This window comes from Manis javanica, chromosome 18 (assembly GCF_040802235.1).
Source record: "Manis javanica isolate MJ-LG chromosome 18, MJ_LKY, whole genome shotgun sequence".
Classification (NCBI taxonomy): domain Eukaryota; kingdom Metazoa; phylum Chordata; class Mammalia; order Pholidota; family Manidae; genus Manis; species Manis javanica.
Window position 1 is genome coordinate 18,568 of NC_133173.1, and position 20,846 is coordinate 39,413.

Below are 20,846 nucleotides of genomic sequence, written 5' to 3' on the forward strand. Positions count from 1 at the left end.
TACTGTACTTCCATGTTCACGGTAGCACATCCCAGGGAGAGGGTTGGGAAGTTGTGCTTCCACTATCCCAGGAGAAGGAGGATTTAAAACAGAAACTAAGTAAAGTTATATAAAAAATATAACGTATAACGTGTGACCCCAAGATGTACAGACTGAGATCCCAAATAAAAGGCCAATTTAGCTATAGAGACAAGTATCAGCTTCCATGGCTATTTGAGAGTCTGACAGGCTGTGTTTCTAACTGTCCGTTTGCAGCTCTGGGTGGAGAGTGAAGGCCCCTCCCACAGGGTGATAGAAAGAGACTTGTGCTCAGAGGAGAAGCCTGTCTTTTTTTAAATTCCATCATTAAATAAAGTGAACATTAATAAAATACTAAGAATAGACTTTAGGTGCAAATTTTGTGCATTGAAAATTATAAAACATTGATAATTTAAAAACTAAGTAAGATTTAATACATGTAAAGTCTACTCATGTTGGTGGAAAGACTTAAATACTGTTAGGGTGGCAATGACACAAATGCAACCTACAGAGTCAATGTGATTTCTTTGAAAATTCACAGGCTTTAATGTACCAGCTCATCCTGACACGTGGAATTTCAAGGGAACCCAAAGAGCCCTTGAAAACAATCTTGACAAAGAAAATCAAGCTGAAGGCTCAAAGCCCCCAATATCTTATCTTAGTACAAAGTAACAGTAAATAAAACACTGTGACACTGGCATAAACATACACAGTTGGCCCATGGACAGCAGGGGTGTGAACTGCCCAGGTCCACTTGAGGGGATTTTTTTCCACAAATATATATAAAAAATGTTTAAAGGCTTAAGACGATTTGAAACATTTGCTTTTCTCTAGCGTACCTTACTGTTAGAATACAGCACAAAACATGTATCATGTACAAAATATGTGTTAATTGACTGTTCATATTATTGGTAACTTTCAGTCAAAATAGGCAATCAGATTTAGGATAATACTTAAGTTTGGGGGAGTGAGATATTTTATATGGATTCTGACTCTGTGGGATGTCAGCTACACAAAACCCCATGTTGTCAAAGGTCAACTGTATGTATAGATCAACAAAACTGAGTGGAAAGCCCAGAAGTGACCCCAACCATCTACAGTCAATTGCTTTCTAACAAGGGTGGACTACACCAAATTAGGGAAAGAATGGTCTTTTCAGCAAATGGTGCTGGGCAAATGACTGTCCATGTATGGAGGAATGAAACTGAACCCTTAACTCATGTCACATACAAAAATTAACTCAAAACAAAGGGCTTACATAATAGGTAAAAGTATGGACTCTAGAAGAAAACATGAGGATAAACGTTCATGACCTTGGATTTAGCCATGGTTTCTCAGATCTGACACCAAAGGACAAGCAACGGAAGAAAGCATAAATTATAGTTCCCCCAAATTAAAAACTTTTCTGCATCAAAAGTCACCAACCAGAAAGTGAAAAACAGCCACAGAATGGAAGAAAATATCTCCACATTGTACATCTGACAAGAGCCTGTAACCCAGAAAACACCACAAACTTGTACAAGGCAACAAGACAACACCCAAATGTTTAAAGCGGATGAAAAATTCCAAGCAAGACATACAAACGTTCAACAAGCACAAGAACACAGCATTACTTGCTATGGAAATGCAAATTAAACCACAGTGACCACCCCCTGCAAGCACACAGCAGTGGCCGTCCTCAGGAAAATTCAAAATCACATGTTGCCAAGGATGTAGAGGAATTGGAGCCCCTAACCTTTACTTGTGGAAATATAAAACATGCAGCTTGTGTACAACAGCTTGGCATTTCCTCATAATATATAATACAATTACCTAATTGTGGGTAAAGACCCACTCCTAGATACATATACCAAAGAAATGAAAAAGCTGTTGAAACAGAAACTGGCCCATGAGTTCTTGGCAGCACTGCTCACCACAGCAAAAAGGTAGAAACAACTCAAATGCACTTAACGGGGTGAACGGATGAACAAAACAGGGTTGACCCATAAACTGCATTATTCTGCCAAATACAGAAATAAAGAAAAATGGTCCAAAGCTGCTTTGAAAACTGTGTGTGTGGAGGGCGTCCAAAGAAACTCGAGCACAGAATTAACATATGATTAGCAATTCCATTTCAGGGCATTTACCCAAATGACATGAAAGCAGGGACTTAAAAATTGCACACCCATGTTCACAGCTGCATGATTCACAACAGCCAAAAGGTGGAGATGACCCAGGTGTCCAGACAGATGAAAAAAATGTGGTCTCTACACAGTGGAGTAAAGGAGTTCTAGAACCTGCTGCACACATGGACACCAAAGCCATTATGCTCAGTGAAATGTGCCCCTCAAAGAATGACAAATATTATGTGATCCCACTTATGTGAGGTCCTGGAGAGCCCAACTGAGGTAAAGTCTCGGGAACAGTTCCAGCAAAAGGAAACTGCATCAGGACAGAAAGACGTGTGCACACAGCTGGGGCGGGTGGTGACAGCTGCGGTGGGTCTGTGCATTGAATTATCATGTGGAGACCCTAATACTTCCCTAAATTTGGAGTCAGCTGGTGGTTTCCTGGAAGCATGTCCCCGTTTGGGGTAAACTCTACAGCATTTTGTGTTTAGTGGCAACTGTGGTGAAGTGAGACACTAGGAAATTCAGCATAAAGAGAATCTGTACTGACACTGCAAGATTTCTGTATGTTTGAAATTGCTGGAAAGTAAATTACTTTGCAAAACAACCGTAAGAAAAGCAGAGGAGATATAATACCCTGTTAAGAGAGGCCAAGCCCTCCCCATCCAGTTCACACGAAGGGAATGCTACTCACCTTGCAGGGGTCCAGGGCTCATTAGAAGGCATGTCAGAGGATCACATGTAGCCACTTGTCCTTGGGCATTGGGACGACCTGGGGTACAAACAAGTGGGATTTTAGAATTCCAGTTTCCCACCCAACTCCACCAAAGACCTGTTAGAACTAAAAATGAATTCAATAAACTGGTAAGATACCAAACCAACTGTAGATAAAAGGAGACTTCCTGTGGCCAGGATTTTCATCTGGCCCTGGCTGACTAGCTCACTGCACACCTGTGGGCAATACATGGCTGTTGAGCTCTGCCAAGTGCTGTTGGTGTGACACAGTGTCACTGCTGCAAGGCTGCAGGAGAGCAGAGCAGAGGCTGGAGTGGTGGCAGCGCAGAGGACAGAGGCCCAGAGGATGGCTGTGTGGGACAGCTGTGCAGGCAGAGAGGCCCAGAGGACAGCTGTGTGGACAGAGGGGCCCAGAGGATGGCTATGCAGAGGGGCCCAGAGGCAGAGAGTGGTTTGCTGCATGCATCCTTGCTCTGAGTGAATGGGATTTTAGTGACTGACCTGCCACCTGGAAATAAAGTGGGGTATAATCTTTTACCTGAAGAATTTTGCTGTCAATTTCTTTGGTCACATTGTATCCATAGCAAACTTGCCCAGGGCTGAAACCCATTGGCAAGACACCAGTGGACAAAAGTCGTCTGCTTGTATTCACTAATAACCAACCATCAGAGAGGTTAAGAAAACAATGCCCTTTACAACTACATCATAACTAATAAAGTGCTGTGGGTAAAACTGCAATATTTCCAGAATATCTCGCATGGCCTTAGTGCATCTCCATATGAATAGGTGCTTCCAAGGGGAGAGAAGTAGTCCATCTCTATATCAACAGGTAATTACAAGGGTGAGCAAGGGCGTATCTGGATTGGAGAAGTTCAATAGGGCCCCTTCTTCTGCAGCCAGGTTGTGAGAGACACTAGTGAGTAGAAGTGGACGACTGCTAGTAAGTAATAAACGGGTTTCTCCCACTTTATTTCTCCCTTTGACTGATCTCGGTTCAAAGGTATTTTGCCCTGGGATTTTCCCCAAAGTTACAAGTACCTAAGAACAAACCTAAGCGAGAAGGCGGGAGGCCTGAGCTCTGAAAACTGTGGACACTGCGGACGCGGATGGGAAGAGTTAGGTTACCACAAGTCCCCTCCACCCACAGCAACGTGCAGACTCCGTGAGACCCCCACCGAAATTCCACCGCACGCCTCACAGAAGCAGAGCAAACACACTACAGTCTGGATCTAATCCCCACAGCCGTCCTGGGAAAGCAGAGCTAGGGCGTTGCACGCTGACCTCCCACTACACTGCGGGGCTGCAGCAACTGAGATGCCATGTTGCACCAGAGCAGACGCGGGTGTGGAAACAGGGCACCACTCACCCTCCGACTCCCCAAACCCGCTCTCCCGGAGGAGCCGGCTCAGGAGGCTTGTACCTGGGTTTTACAGCGAGGGAGGTGGACCCTTGCGTCAAGGGGAGGGTGGAGGTGTCAGGGCAGAGCGCCCGGCTACTGCAGCGGGTTTGGCTGACGACTTTTTCCCATTCCTCAGTGCGAGACTTCAGAGACCTTCTGGTCATTTAAGTATGTCCGGGAAGTTTTAAGGACTGTGCACTGGACAAGGGGAAGCCTTGTGGGTTTCCAAAAGGATGATGTTCCTCCTCAACCCAGGGGGACAGAGATTCAACTGGGAAAGCTTTTACTGTGGCTGTAGACTGTGGATATTTATTTCCATCTCTTGCTTGGCCTGAAGAATCTGGGGGGAGGAGGAAGAGCCAGAAACCAAATTTGTGGCAGGGGCAGATGAGTTGCAGGTGTTCGTGGGGTCCCCAGGGCACTTGAAGCCTTAACCTCGGGGATCCCTTGTTCTTCTCACCGCCTTGGAGCATCGAGATCAGCCAGGCTCTAGTTAGCCTGGTGGGTTTTAATCTCAGCCTCCCCATCGAGTGCTGTGTACTCACTTGGGCAGCTGGAGGTGGCAAACTCAGAGATCCTTGGGGCACACTGGCAGGCTCCTGCAGCCCCGGGCCCCAGTCATCAGCTCCCTGCGGTGCCACCTCTCCTGGAGGAGGTGGGCACATGGGGCCCTCCCCTTCTGAGCCTGACGACTTCAGATTTAACACCAAATGTAAAGGGACTGAGGTTGGTAGCAGGATCATCCCTTATGTCCCATAATTAGGGCCCTGTGACACACTGCTTCTGTCATTGTTCTACCCTAGAAGCAAGTCATGTTTCTGTTTTGAGCCCCATTACACAGGGCCGGCAGTCTGCACAGTGGCAGCCCACCTCCAGGGGTGTGAATCTAAGCCAGAGGCTCAAAAACTCACCAACCAAGCACCCGGCTATGCAAGGCCTGTGCCTGGCAGGCACCCCACCCTCTGCCAGGTAGTGCATGTGATCGCAGGGGCCTCCCAGGCGGCCGCCACCCCGGGGACCCTTCCCAGGAAAACTCCCCGTCTGCTCGGCGCACAGCAAGGGCTGCACCCCCGGTAAGCGGGCCGCCTCAGCAGCCAAGTTCTCTGACCCCATTCCTGTCTCAGAGCCTCGTTTGGAAGGAGGCCTGGAGCCTGGCGGGTGTCCCGCAAGTGCGCGGCCAACCCACCCGCTGCACGGGGCCCGGGGCGCGCGGTGCGGGACATGGGATCCTGGGGACGAGCTGGACACCGCCCACCCGCCCCGGTCCCGCCGCGACCTGGCCCGGACTCGCCCCGAGCACCGCCCACCGCACCCGCAGCACGAACTCACCCGTGCCACGAACTCGCCCGAGCGACGCCCGCCGCACCCGCAGCCTGAACTCACCCGCGCCCCGAACTCGGCCCAAGCACTGCCCACAACACCCACAGCCCGAACTCACCCGCGCCCGCCTCGCCCCCAAACTCCGAGAAGACCCCGTTCCCCGCCGCAGGCCTTCCTCCCCCGGCCCCTGGAGGGGGGCGCTCTGCACGTGGCTCATGGGGAGCCTCTCCTTTCCGTTCCGTGGGTCCCGAGGAAACCGAGCCGTCACTGAGGACGCGGCCCGCAGAGTCCCGGGGCCGCCGCGGAGCCGGAGGAATCCCCACTCCCTTCAGCGCGAGGAGGAAAGCCCCGCGGCCAAAATGCACGTGCTCTGCGCGGGTCCACAAAGAGAGCACAGGCTCCGCTTGCGGGCCACGGGGGGCTCAGAGGAAGTGGCGCCGCCTCGTGGCTAAAGTGATGAACCACAACACTTTGGAAATTCAAACCCCAATGGGCACAAATTTCCTAACAATTTGTTGGAGACCATACACAATGAAATTGAAGGTAGATACAGCTTTACAACTTACCCCGAAATTCACTCACAATTCTCCATAGGCAAATATTAAATGCAAAATTATAAAATTCTAGGTGAAAGCAAGAAAATCTACACAACCTTGCTGATGACTTTTAACCCCAACACCAAAAGCCTATCCACAAAAGAAAAATAATAAATTTCGTTGGCTTTATAGAATTAAATTTTCTACTCTAAAATATCTTGTTCAGAGAACCCAAAACACAAGACACACAATGGTAAAACATATTTTCAAAATATACATTTGATAAAGGATTTGTACTCAAGATACACAAAAATCCATAAAACAGATAAAAACCATTAAAAATATTTTCCCATTGAAAAGGTAAGTCTCACCTTAGGATCAAAGAATTGTGTCACCAGTATTTAGACAACTGCTCTGAAAAAATGTCCCAAGAAAATCTACCATGCATTTTTTCACAGTAACTATATTCATAGAGACTAAAAACTTGTGCTCTCCGTATTTTGAGACACTGGTATGACCTATTATTAACTCCGTTTTTATCCCCTCCCCTTTCGTTGGAGAATGAAGGAATGAGGCTGAAAATTCAAAGCTTCTAATCATGGCGTGGGCTTTCTGTCTGTCAGACACCCAAGCAGAACACACCCAGAACCACCAACTTAGTATAAAAGACACTCTTACCCAGGAAATTCCCAGGGATTTAGGAGCCCAGGGTCAGGAATGAGGCATAGACCAATATATGTTTTCTGTTGTGTTTCTGCGTTCCCGGTGGCACATCCCAGGAAGAGGGTCGGGAAGTTCTGCTTCCACTATCCTAGGATACGGAGGATTTACAACAAAAACTAAGTTGACTTATTAAAAATGTTATAATGTCTGACCCCAAGGTGTATGGATTAGGTTCCAACTAATAGGCTGAGATGGCTGTAGTGACAAGTATTAGCTTCCACGGCTATCTGAGGGTCTGACCGAGGCAGTTTCTGTAACTGTCCATTCGCAGTTCTGGGTGGGGAGTTGTGGGCACCCGCACTGGGGTGGTGGAAAGAGCCCTGGGCTCAGAGAAGGAGCCTGTCTTACACCAGAACTGGAACTTTGGTCTAAAGTTGCCAGACAAACACAAGTTAAATTTGAATTTCAGAGAACAAATAATTTTTTGGACATACCTATATTAAAATATTTTTTGCTATCATCTGAACTATACCCTGTGTTTTTACCCCAAGTCTGGCAGCCCTACCTTAGGCCAGTCATGTAAATGCTTGGAGCTTCACTTTCCTCATCTGAGTGATAGAATGATGCCCACTGTAGAGTGCTGTGCTTAGTATCAACTGGGGCCACTGCAGGGGGTGGGGAGTTGTTCTTGACCCTCTGAGGGTTGCTGGATTTGAAAACTAAACTGACAAAGATCAACCAGAGAAAAGTGCACCCATTTATTCATAGCTTTTATGTGATAGAGGAGACTTCAAAAGGAAGTGAGGACCCAGAGAAGCGTTTGGCCCTGAGCATTTTTGTGCAGGTTTGATAAGAGGTGGGCAGCTGTGGAGAAACAGGACGGGGTAAGGAGCAGGAGGCAGCGCGGTGAGCAGGGGGAGCTTACCAGGACCTGCTCGTTAGGATTCTTCCTTGTGTCCCTTTGTCTTCAAAGAAAAGGATTCTCCTCTCTTCTGGGTATAGGGGGGGTACCTCCCACATAAGGGGTGTATGATCTGTTTCAGGGGAAAAGGATGTGGAGACGGTCAGAGTGAACTTCTTGCTTCTTTGATTTTTACCAAACTCCTTCGGCTTTAAATATTCAATATTCCCAGTTACCATCGTTCGGGGTAGCATATCCTGGACCCCATCCTTACAGTGGTTGACATGACCTAGAATCTGTAGTCTTAGGCACTCCTAGAATAGTTCTGCAATAGTTATAAGTCTGTGTGGAGTAACACAAACTTATGTTTTAATTTTTCTACTTAATAGATATTCTTCTTGGATATCCATAAAGTGAGGTAATAATAGTATCTACCTCAAATTATATTTATGAGACTTAAGTGAGTCAATGAATGTAAAACGTTTAGTCCTGAGCATGGTACATTATAAATGCTTAATAAATAATGCCTAGTTACCCCTGCAGTTGTGCAAATATGATGCAATATCATCCAAATGAATTGAGGAGACTTTGAAATGAATCATTCAACTGAGGATGATTTACTGAGTCATATTTCAGCACTGAGTGCTGATGGGCAATACTTGTCCTTCCCATTGGTTATGAGAGAGGGACAGAAATGGCCAAGTTTAGATGGGGAAGACATTCACAAATCTTCCTGAGTATGTAAGAGACAAAGATAACACCTTTGTGATACTTTTCAAAGGATATAAAAAAAATTCCTGAATCTTAGCCCATTCTTTAAACTCAGAAGGAATTGACAGCTGATGCCTGCATTTTACCAGAGGCAAAAACATGCCTCCTCAGCAAACGGTGGGTTGACTGCAGTCTAAGGTGTACTAGCGGCAGAGGCTAAGACTCTCCCTGCTTATCAAATGAAGCTGACCCAGTCTTGGTCACAGCATCGCCGAATGGAAAGCTGGCCTTGCAGGATTTCCCTAAATCCCTGATGGCAGAAAAGAATGAATTAACCAGACAGCCCATCAGGGCATTTCAGGAAAGGCTCTTAATAGAGGAAAGCATTAACATGTAACCACACCGAAAGGCGGAAACACAGCTAGATATTAGTGGCAGCAGTTTCAGTTTGTAACATTTCTTGAGCTTGTTTAAAAAACATGGATATTTGTTCAGCTGCATCTCCTGTACCGTCAGTGCTGACACGTCAGGGACCTCAGAGATTTAATGGAAAAGTGAGCTGAGATGCACATGGCAGCATCAGACCCGGCAGCTATCAGACAAATGGAAAACCCAGCTTTCCTCCCCAGCCCTGAGCCCATCCTGATTTGGGTTGCAGATTTTTTATGCTCTTTTCTCTCTTTCTCTCTGCTGTTTTCTTTATCAACTTTCTCCATCCTAAAACTTTCACCACCCAATCTCCATGTTGCTGCCTCCTAACTCATTTCTAACATTTGGTAGGTGTACTTGCAGAAATAACTGTGCCTTTCCTTGAACTGATGTGCTGGGTGTGGAGCGGAGAAGTATCTGTTTATAGCACTTCAGGGGCAATAGGCAGACTCACGTCAATCAAGTGACTCAGTGTGAACTGACATGTAAGATACCCCTTGGGAGTGATTTTTTGCTTTTTTGTTCAGTTGAAGTGCTTGTCATTTCTTTAAATTTCATATTTCTTCAGATGCAATGGAGGCATTGTAGTGAATGTAAAGTGCACAAGTAAAACATTTATTTACAAAGCAACAGCCTTGAAACAGTATAGCATTCACAAGTCAGATACAGTTTCTTATTCCATGGTAAGCATTTGCTACTGTGAAGCTTTATTGTGTAAACCCACCTGCATATGCAATGGTACACAATTCCCTGACAACATTGGTTGAGTCATGAAATAGTCTTAAAGCTGAAAAATAAGTTACATTTTCTGGTAAAACCTACCGTCTTCTGTGAGGCCTCAGGGGTTTGATTTCCCATGAACCTCTTTAGATTACCTTGTAGTTCCCAAGCCTCTGTTTTGGTTCTTTTTTTCTAATTTTCTCTTTCTTTCTCCCAGAAAAATTCAGAAAGTCATCATTACTGAACATGTGTTCACTGTTTCCCACCATACTCTCCATGTGGCTTTTCATCCCAGAAGGGGGCAGCTAGGCAGTGGGAGTGGCAGCCTGGGGGCTGACCAGCTGAGCAGGCTGATAGAACCAGCCTGTCACCCTCATCTCCCCTTCTCCTCACTTCCACCCTCTGCCTTCCCACCTCCTCCCACTGTCCCCAGCACTTTTGACAAAGGCAATACAACATGAGCTTTGGGGTCAGGCCCACCTGTCTTTGAATCCTCCCTCCTCCCAAGCTGTGTGACCTGATAAGCTGCCTGCTCCACCACGTCAGTGTTTCTTCACTTGACATGTGGCCAGGGTCACCATTTGCCCTGCTTTTTCTGGGCCAGTCTAGGTGTATGCTTTGTGTCCTGACATACTCATTAATATTGCCTCTGTTCAATGTCTCAAGTATCCTGAATAGACTGTAAAAATGAGGCATTTTAGATGTCTACTATAGTGCCTAGTACATAGTTACTTGAGATGGTAACTTCTGCTGTTATTCATAATGACTTGAAGTGATCCTCCCACCAGATCTCAGGGGATTACTTGATGTGGTGAGCTGGATGTAAGCTTAGAAAAGTCCATTTTGTTTTTGGACTTTGTTTTAGAAACAATTAACGCCCACCTAATTTTTTTTAGATCTCAACTTAATGTAGGGCTCACCAGAATAAAGTAACCAAAGCAAGAAGCAGTAATGACCAGTTTAGGATGGAAAGGAGAAGGGAACTTGGGCACAACTTCACTGTGAACAGGAAAAAAAAGTGACATTTAAAGCAAAAACAAAACAAATAAAGCATTTCAGAGCAGGGTAGAATAAATCTCAGGCATAGATGGCTTTTCCAAAAGTAGTTCTCCTCAGTGAGCTCTGTGGGTAGAGCCTGAGCGGAGCAGCCTGCCCACACAGGGCCCTGGGAAGACGGGTGAGGTGTCTCAGCAGAGAGGAGGGGGCCCCAGTGATGCTCAAGGTAAAACATCATCTATAGTGGAAATAGCAGACGAATCCACAGGAAAACCTCTGTTAGGGAGAAAACCAAGAATTGGCCTTGTCTTAGTTTTTCTGAGTCATAAACACACTGCCGAACTGATTAACTGCTCAAAGTTCTGTGCCAGACCCTGAACTACACCCTGGTCATGTGGGATGTGACACACATTCCCTGCCCCAAGTAGCTCAGACTACAGACAAGGAGAGACACATGGCAGTGACAGCACTCTGTACTGCGGAAAGGCATGCTGTGTAAGTTGGGAAAGGTAACCTCAGTAACAAAGGGCCCCAAGCCCTGTCACTAGCCACAATAGACGGCATTTCCAACTGGTATTGCAGAATAGTGCAGGAGTTTGCAAGATAGTCCTCATGTGGCTCTAACTATTCCCATGGCCTTAGAGTTCTCTTTTGGATACTTCACAGCCAGTCAACACGTAGAAGAAAGAGGAAACTACAGGGTGTCACAGGAATATTTTTTGGACTAGGTTTGGAAGTGGTGCCCACAAGCCATTTGTCAGAGTTAGTCACATTGGCCCAACATAATGCAGTATCTTGGCAGCCACTTCCTGGTAACAATTCTACAGGATGAAGTGGGAGAATTAGTCTTTTCTGAACAGCCAGCTATTCATGGGACTTATACATGGAGGAGTATGTGAGGGAAGCTCAGAAGAGAGAGAACCCAAACGTGTGTGCGTGTGTGTGTGTATTTCTGGAGTGAGGGATAGATCCTAGCAATGGCTCCATGGAATAATTGATATTTTAACCAAGTTTTACAAAAGAAATAGTATTTAACTCATGAAGGGAATTAAGAAAAGACAGTTTAAATAGAAGGAACAGCATGTGTAAAGGTACTGGAGAATTCATTCCGTCATTTATACAACAAATCCTATAAAAATTTCTTTGAAGTGCCAGCAATCATTAAAAATGTTGGGGATGCTGCTGTACACAGAACAGACAAGGGCTCCACTCTCCTAACCCAATATTCTAGTGGAAGGAGAAAAACCACACAGAAGCAACTAAGTACACAACTCCAAACATCAAGTAGCATGTTGGGTGGAAGAACCACATAGCTGTAAGCAGGGCAGGAGCAAAGGGTTAATGTTGAAAGTGAAGAAAAAGGAAGTGAGAAATGATGAGACTGGAGAAGATGGAAAAGGCCAGCCAGAAAGTAGCCTTCGTGCATTAACAGGTACCAGCAAGAGGAGATGGCAGAGCTGTGAATTATGGAAGGTTCCTGGCTTGTGACGGAAAGACTCCAGGTGTGACTGCAGGGAGACCGAGTATAAGGCTGTCTGAATAGCCTCGGTGTAAAGTAGGAGCCATGGTTGGAGGGGTGGAAATGTGAGTGGGTGCAGTGCACACAGGGGGCTTGCCCCTCCTACCAGGTTTCAGGCAGAAAATGGGCAGAATGTGTTTCCCTAACCCAGTCCAGTCCTCTGGTTTGTGTAAATTTTTACTTTTAAAATTTTGTATATATATCATCACAGAAAAATCTAAAACTTAAAATGTTACCCATGTTATTAGACAGTGCTGGGTACAGAGGAATACATGTACATGTCTGTGTGTACACAGACACATATATATTTATGTCTATGTGCATAGATATATTTTGTAAACTCTGCTCCACCTGTGTGTACACAAGCTCGCCCCACTGTCTCTGCCCCTTTGCCCACTGCAGATGCTCTCCTCTCCCCACCTGTACTCAGATACTTGCATCAGGTGGAATCACTGTGTGGAAGCCCACACCTTGCTGGGACTCAAAGGTAGCCCCCCCCCCTTGGAATTCCCTCCATGCCCTGCTCAGGCTCTGACTACCCATCCCGTGCCATGCCACCACCTCCTGAGGCTGCCCTCTTTACCCTGCCTTGGCTCTGGGCCCTGCCTCAGTCACCTCAGCATTCCTGCACTCTGCCACAGCCACCTACCTCACTCAGACCTCTTGAGGAGCTCTACAACAACACCATTCCAGATGAGAAGGGGGGAAAGAACAAGGGCAAGACAAAAAGTTGAAACACACAAATTTTTTTTGAATCAGAAAATGGACAGAGATGGAAGCAAGACTTGTGTGTTTTTATTTAATGTTGATTTTTTGACCAAGTAAATCCTTAAATATTTAAAACAAGAGTTCCTAAAATTGAAAGTAAGTATACTTACATCCCTAATTGGTAACAAATACATCAAGAAATTGATTGTTGCAATGCTTTAAGGCAAATATTTTAACATGCTTAGAGGGATGTGTTCTCAGGATGAAAGAGATCTAAAGTTTAACTCAGGAGTTAAAAGCAATAATACTGATATTGTTATTTTAGAATATATGTATTAAAAGATATAGAAATGAATATGTTAATATTAGCAACTGTTTTCAGTGTAAGAGAAAAGCAATGTAAGTATAAAAAATTTTTAAGTTTAAAACTTCAGTATTGTTCAATTTGAATAGAAAATTTCAATATGAACTCACCCTCACCCGGACAGGAGGTACCTCTTTAAAGCAAACCAACTTTTTAAAACTGTTAAATATAACACAAACCCAGAAAACTGCCTAAAACAGATGGACAGATTAATGAATTGTTAGGCAGTAACACCCCCACCTCCCACAGAACCCAGAACCCTGCCAATCAGCGGGGAGCCTCTCAGGCGCACGCTCACCACTTCACCCTCCCAAGAGCAGGGCCTCAGATGCCACTGTGAGGATCAGAGGCAGAGTTCAGAACCCGGCCCCCAACATTCTTCTGAGCATTACCTTGCCCCACAAAAGGAAGATCCTACATTTTCTTTCCCTTTGGTTCAAAAAGACCTATTTGCAAACTTTTACAGAACAGCACAACTCAGACATGTGTATTACACACGTGACTTTCACTTTATAATATCAAGTAAATGCAGCAGCTCCAGGCCAGCTTATACCTGATTCACAGCTAATTACAAGAACATGAAGTCATTAAAGATACAGACGCATAATTCTATCATGGTGAGGTGAAGAAACTAAAGTATTATTTAGAATAACCTCAGTGTCAGCCTCAAATGGTAACATCGGGGAGGCTGTCTGCAGTCATGTGGAGTGATGTTAAGAGGTGACCTGAGGTGTTGCTTGTTACCTAGGCTAGTTGAATCAAATGAGAAATAAGCTTTTCTCCATTTTTTCTTTTTTAAAAAAACAGAGAACTTTAATCTTCTCTGCATTTTTTTTTTGAGAGGGCATCTCTCATATTTATTGATCAAATGGTTGTTAACAATAATAAAATTCTGTATAGGGGGGTCAATGCTCAATACACAATCATTAATCCATCTCAAGCCTAATTCTCATCAGTCTCCAATCTTCTGAAGTATAACGAACAAGTTTTTACATGGTGAACGAATTCTTACAGAGTGAATAAATTCTTACATAGTGAACAGTACAAGGGCATTCATCACAGAAACTTTCGGTTTTTATCATGCATTATGAACTATAAACAATCAGGTCAAATATGAATATTCGTTTGGTTTTTATACTTGATTTATATGTTGATCCCACATTTCTCCCTTTATTATTATTATTTTTTTTATTTTTAATAAAATGCTGAAGTGGTAGGTAGATGCAAGATAAAGGTAGAAAACATAGTTTAGTGCTGTAAGAGGGCAAATGTAGATGATCAGGTGTGTGCCTATGGACTAAGTATTAATCCAAGCTAGACAAGGGCAGCAAAACATCCACGGATGCAGAAGATTTCTCTCAAAGCAAGGGGGGCGGTGAGGTTCTGAGCCTCACCTCTGTTGATCCCCAATTTCTCACCTGATGGCCCCCCTGCGACTGTGCCTGTCTTAGGTTGTTCCTCCCTTGAGGAATCTTACCCGTCTCTGGCTAACCAGTCATCTCCCGGGGCCATACAGGGAAATGTAAAGTTGGTAAGTGAGAGAGAAGCCATATTGTTTGAAAAAGTTAGCTTTTTACTTCCTTGCAGATTTATGCCCTGTGGCTTCTATGCCCAGCACTTGTCTCGAGGTATCTTTACCACCTGGAGGAATTATGATACTTGGTAAATTCGATACGAGGCACGAATTCTATTTAAGGGTTGTAATTAGGAAGAAAGAAGAAAAGCTATAGAGGTAGCATATGGAAGAAAACATGGGAGGATTGATTATTTCTTTGACATATCTTCTTGTAGAGTACCTTAGGTATGTATAGGTTTTAAACTACTAACTAATTTGCACACACATATTAACATAATAGGAATACGGTGACATAAACAAAGCAAATCTATAATTACCATCCATCTCCAGTGAAGCCAAGAAAACCATTTAGGCACCCTAGGCATTTGTGAAAATTTATCTATGATATGATGGATATTGTCCAACTGTACTTGAACAGTCTGAGAGAAATCAGACAAATTAAAGCGGCCCATTTCTGGGATCTGTTCACATCCCATATGTTCTTTTAACCGTAGATTATAGTCTACCGTAGATTATAGACCGTAGTCTATAGTCATAAGATTTTGGAGTGCTACAACTTGCACCCCTCCCAACTCCTGGTTGAGTTCCAAATCTTCTCTGCATTTTATATGACTTTTTTTTCCTCCTCTAATCTAGGTCTTTCAGACCCAGACCTGAAATACTGTGAAAATGGACAATGTGTCCCCTGCCTGACTGTTCTCAAAATGCCCAAACCTTGGAAACGATGCAAGGATGGAAAAGTAAAGAGACTGCATTTCATGCGGCAGTCTCAAAGCTCTGACACTAGGTGACTGTAAATGCACAGTGACACACCACGTAGGCAGGCTGCAATGAGCATTAAGTAAATAATAGGCACACAGTGCAGCTTGAGGCATATCCCAGGAGAGGGAGAGTTCAGGGGCAGCTGATGAGAGTGGGCAGGTCTCCCCTTCCAGCAACTCCATTTCCTGCCGATGTGGCCTAAGGCCCATGCGGAGCAGAAGCCTCAGCCCCTTGTGAGCGAATGGGGAAGATGCCAATGCCTCCCAGGGATGCCGTGAGGACTGATGGCAACTCCCATCCACCTGGCGCCCCCAGGGCCACTCTGCCTCTATCCACTACCTTGCACCTCCTCGAGGTTTCTACCCCCTTGCTACTCAGGAGCAACTAGAAAATGTAAGAAACGCATGTCTTTTTAAAGGGGGCGCTTTTGCCATTTCCACCGTCACCTGGACAGGAGGCACCGTGATTGCGTCCTGAGACATCCTTAAATGGTTGTAATCACTTTAAAGCTACGTGATCTCTCTAAATCTCAATGTCCTCACGTACAAAATGGGGATGGAGAGGTCCTTACAAGGGATCTGAGTGAAGAGTAAATGAGATAGGGAATTTTTGTTTCTGTTAGTGGTGAGTCTGCGATGTTTCCCCAGGTCCCCTGTGCAGACAGGTCCCACATCATCCCTCCTGGCATGAACGCAGCGGAGACCGCGGGCCTTGAGACGCAGCAGCGGGGGCGGCAGGGTGACAGACGACGTGGCCTCGGGGACATGATGCGAACTCCTGCCACAGCCCGGGATCCCCACAGCCAGACCTGGAAAATGTCAGAGAGAGAGATGGTCAGGGGTGGTCGCTCTCCACTTCTCTCCGCCTCTCCCTGCCTTTCCTGGGCAGTGAGTCTCCCGCTACAGCTTCAGCATCTTCCTTGGGGTTTAGACCTTGGCACTCTAAGTTTTAACGAAGAATAATAGCCACATTTGGCTCTTTTTTTTTCTCTTGTTCAAAGCCTTATATTTGTTTGCTCTCTGGATGAAAAATAGAAAGGTATTATGTCAGTCTTGGGCTGGACATTAAATGAAAACTCAGACAGAATGGAGTGTCAGCAGTGGAGCAATGGGATTTATCCTTGGCTCTGGGCTTCAGGGTATAAGCTTCCTGGTCCCTGAGTCACTGGGGGGTGGTGTCCCACCAGGAGCCAAAGGCACAGACCATTTCTTTCTGGAAGCTTCTTAAAGGGCCTGTTGTATCACAAGGCTGCTGGGCTGTGTTCTCAAGCAGCCCTGTTTTCTCTCTCCTCATGTGCTCACGTAAACACAGGGTGCAGGCCAGGACCAGAGGGAGTCAGGCTGCTTCTGGAGCACCAGAAGACCCGTGCATGCCTGAAGACCTTCTTTGCCCCTGGCCTGAAGCTCTGTCCCTAGCCATTGCCTCCAATAGGCCACTGCTGAAACGCCACCGTCAAGAAGCTCTCACAGTCCAGGAGGCCTGGGGCCAGGGCCCTCTGCTGCAGGGCTTCTCCACAGGCAGCACAGAGGTGAGAGGTGGGTGTGTGCCGGCAGGCCAGCTCCACCGGTCAGCTTGTGCCACACATGGGCAACACATCCTGCTTTACTGTCCTGCCAGGAAATACAGAACCAAACAAGACTCGAGTGTAGCCATAGCCTCATCCTCCTGGCTTGTCCCTTACATAAGTCCCTAACCCTGGGTGTTCATCTCCTATCAGGTTTTGTGTCCTAGCCCTGATTCTTTGTTCTTACTACAGTATGTTGGCATTTTTGTGTATGCTTTCTTGTAGCAAGCTGTGTGGAACATGGCACAGAACGTAAATACCTCAAATATCTCAAGTGACACTCCCTGCTCCCCGTGTCAGTACTGGCTTCCTCTCTAGGGAGGGTATGAGTCTGCATCTTATGAAGGACAGCACCAAGACAGGGCTCAGCAGCAGACCTCTTATTACATCGTCTATCTGCTTCAGGACATTTCGTGAGCTGCTGTATGAATTCTACCCAGAGACCACCTCATCTATTACTCAAGACACCGCCATGAAAAGGGGAGGTGAAAGTGTGGTGGGTGAGTCAGAGGGGTGCTCCAGCCTTGTCTTGAGAGACTGTGTCCTCTCTACCTGTCTCCCTCTCAGCCACCCTCCTTTTTCTCCCCCCTCACTCATAGACTATTTTAAAAACCAAATCGAAATAGCTCTATTTGGTTTTCCACCTTAATACATAGCCTTAAAATAAAACACCACATTGTCATCTAGAGGTCATGAGACACTCAGAGCAATTTCCTGATGCTATTTAACTCTGGGATGTCCTTAGGGAATGCTCTGAGGGGGTCTCCCTCCCACCCCCTCAGCTGGATGCTTCACTTCTGGCTATTGTGGTTTAAAATGCCAACCTACAGCTTGATTTCTTAGAACATGCTTATTCACATGCTCTGTAAAATCTCATAACAACATAGTAAGAAAGGTCACTTAGCAATGAAACAATTAACATATCTCCTCCCCAAGAATGAATTTTGGTGTAAAAAGAAGCAAAAATAGTGCCAGAAACAAATTACTGGCTTATAAACTTGTTTATGAAATGCATCATACTTGGAGAAGCAGATGTGAGAATGACAAAGGATAAATGCCAACAGCAGGCTGCTTGGTAGATTCCTTGGCTTGTTGCTGAGAATGAGAGGCTGCATGTGGTGGGAGCTGCCATGGGGTTACAGGCTCCTGCTGTGCTGCTCCTCAGGGGGCCGTGATCAGCGCCAGGAATTGTGTGAAGAAATTTTCCTTTGGTGTTGATAGAATAGGTAACTCTCTTTAACAGAAAACTTTTATAAGTTCCAATATTTTTGTGAATTCATAATTTCCTTATGTCTTCAATTCCAGTTGTTTGTTACACTTCAATAAATAAGTAAAATAGATTAATAAATCTATCAAACGTAATTCAGGATTACACCAATTCCTGCCTTTCCTAAATCCTTGCAAATAAAGGACTGTTGGTTCGAGATGGTTTAGAATAAGCAGAAAGGACACAATAAAAACATGATAACCGGTTTTTGGCATTTTTAAGTCATATTTCTGCTACAGAAATTAGCATATCTTGCAATAAAGCTGTTGATGTTATTAGGAGAACTACAAATTCCACACTATAGAGACACAGACTCCTCCTCATGCACAATTTCCTATTCACAGATCTGGCGTTCTTCTCATTTCCTGTTTAGAACAGTATTCTCTGGCCCTGTTGACAAGAATAAGTCATTGGAAGCTCTGGCAAACAATGCTGTGTGGGGTGTTCACTGGAGTCAGCAGCTCCCCTTTGAAAACTGCCATTGCTGTTGGAAGCTCCCAATTTTGTAGTCAGGATGTCATATAGAATTAATTAAGTCAGAAGATCTCTGGGGAATCTCCTCTGAGGGCTGTTGCCCAACTGTGATTATTTGCCAACATGGCAGTTGACTCCCCAACTCCTGTGAAACTCGGGCTGAGAGTCGACCTCCACCTTCTGGCAGCCTCCACCTCCCAGCAGCCTTCACTTCACCTCCTGGCAGCTCAGCTTTTTCCCTTGGCCACTCGTGCTGATCCAGCTCAAGCTGCATCTCCCCAAGTCTGAACCCAGCTACACTCTGAGATGCCAGGAGAATGCCCTGCTGTGTGAAGAGGTTGTGGCTCTCAGTTCCTCCTCACCAGCAGGAAGGAAGCTGGAAGAAGTACCACAAATGGCTGCTGTTGCTATGGCAACGAGCTGCTGCTCAGAAGAAAGTAGAGGAAAGTGCCTTTCATCTTTTGATTACCTTTCTGTACCTTCCCCTTTCTTTAACCATTATTAGGCCCCTAAGCAATCATCTCTCCTAACATCCCATACATCTCCCCTAAGGCTTAAACATCTGAAGAGCCTCATCCATTAATAAGCACCAGTTCTTGAACCAAAAGAAGAAAATATCATATTATAATATCTATTATAATTGTATGCACCGTTCAGCTGGGTGTAGAAAGTATTTTTATGTACAGGGCAGGAAATCATTCATTCATTCAGGCAATTAATAAATACTCACCAGTAACTATGATGCAAAATGCTAAGCCCTGGGGATTCAGAGATGATAAAACACTGTTTCTACCTTACCATCTGGTGGAGATGCAGATATGACAATAAATGCCCATCATAAGGCATTCTGTTGTCTGATAAAAGTCCACCTGGGCCTGTGGGGCTGTGAGCTGCTGGGGGCTCGGAGGGACTGGGAAACGCTCGCCAAGGAGGTGAGCTGTGAGGCAGACGCAGGCAGGTATGAGCACACATCACCCTGGAGGCCTCTTCAAGGCTCCCCCCGAGCTCATTGCTTGGTCTAACTTATTGGGTGGTGGGTCAATACCCAGGAAGCTCCAAGACCCTTTATGAGATACAGTGTGAATGATTCAGAGGAAGCCACTGGTGTTTCATGTGAGTTTTGGAAGGTGGGGATCAGTGTGATGGAAAACGGGAAGGTGGAGGCTGCAGATGGGGAGACAACTAGAGACCAGAGTGTTACCAGAGACGGGTCCTCGGCCTCCTGTGAGGAAGAACTCAAGAACAGACACAAAAGGCAGCTGAGCACTAGGAGTTTAGAGAAAGGAGAACATACAGACCTGTAAGGTGGTGAGGGCAGATCAGAGGAAGTAGCACTGAGGAAACAATAAGGGCCTTTGTTATGTAAAGGGAGATGAACATTCACTAAGTGGGCTCAGGTTTCAGAGGGAACAGGTAAGGTCTTCTTGGGGTTTGGACTTGCTCTACCCTCACATCCAGGGGAGTTTTGGTTATATTTGGTTCATACTGGGACTGTCATGGTACAGGTAGGTGCAATTTTTACCATTAATGAGAGCATGATTTTGGGGTGAGGTTTAGGTCAACTTCTCCTTGTTGGAACCAGCCATTTTCAGCTGGTCTGTTATCTATACCCTCACTGCCCTCATCCCACAAGAACAGCTCACACGGAAATGTGCAGAATGTAAGCACTGGACAGACATCCCCTCCCCCTGCCTGCTTCTGTGTGCTGTCTACCTACTCTAATGGGAGGAGTAGTGGGTGTAAAGTAATAAACCCCCTGGGAGTGTGGAAGCCTGAAATTGGGTGGGACAATGATAGGAAAAGACCCATCTGACTGTGATTATAGGCAACACATCTGATTAGTCTAGACTCTGCCACCACTATCTGGAGGCAGAGGATGAGTAGCAATCTTTTGAGGCCTATTTTCTCAGGTGTAAAATGGGAAATACAGATCTTCCATTGGTTGACTTCCATGGTCCTCTCTCAAAATTCCCATGTTCAAGTCCTAACCCTCAAATCCATAGAGTTAGGATCTCCAGAATGTGACCATATTTGGAGATAGGATCTCTAAAGAGATGATTAACTTTATGTAAGCTC

The 20,846-nt window shown here is 45.4% G+C and overlaps 1 protein-coding gene across 6 annotated transcripts in view; it reads right to left on the minus strand.

Moving 5' to 3' along the window:
- Positions 1–12,830: 12,830 nt before the first annotated feature.
- The window catches only part of HYKK (hydroxylysine kinase), a 40,782-nt gene continuing 32,766 nt past the window's right edge, over positions 12,831–20,846 (minus strand). For 4 of the 6 annotated variants that reach the window (XM_073227298.1, XM_073227296.1, XM_073227293.1 and 1 more), the window contains exon 7: positions 12,831–16,273. The gene's annotated coding sequence lies outside the window, so the exon portion shown is untranslated. Of the gene's footprint in view, positions 16,274–18,049; positions 18,347–20,846 lie in introns of all 6 variants that reach the window. The other 2 variants (XM_073227297.1, XM_073227295.1) reach the window with 1 other exon arrangement.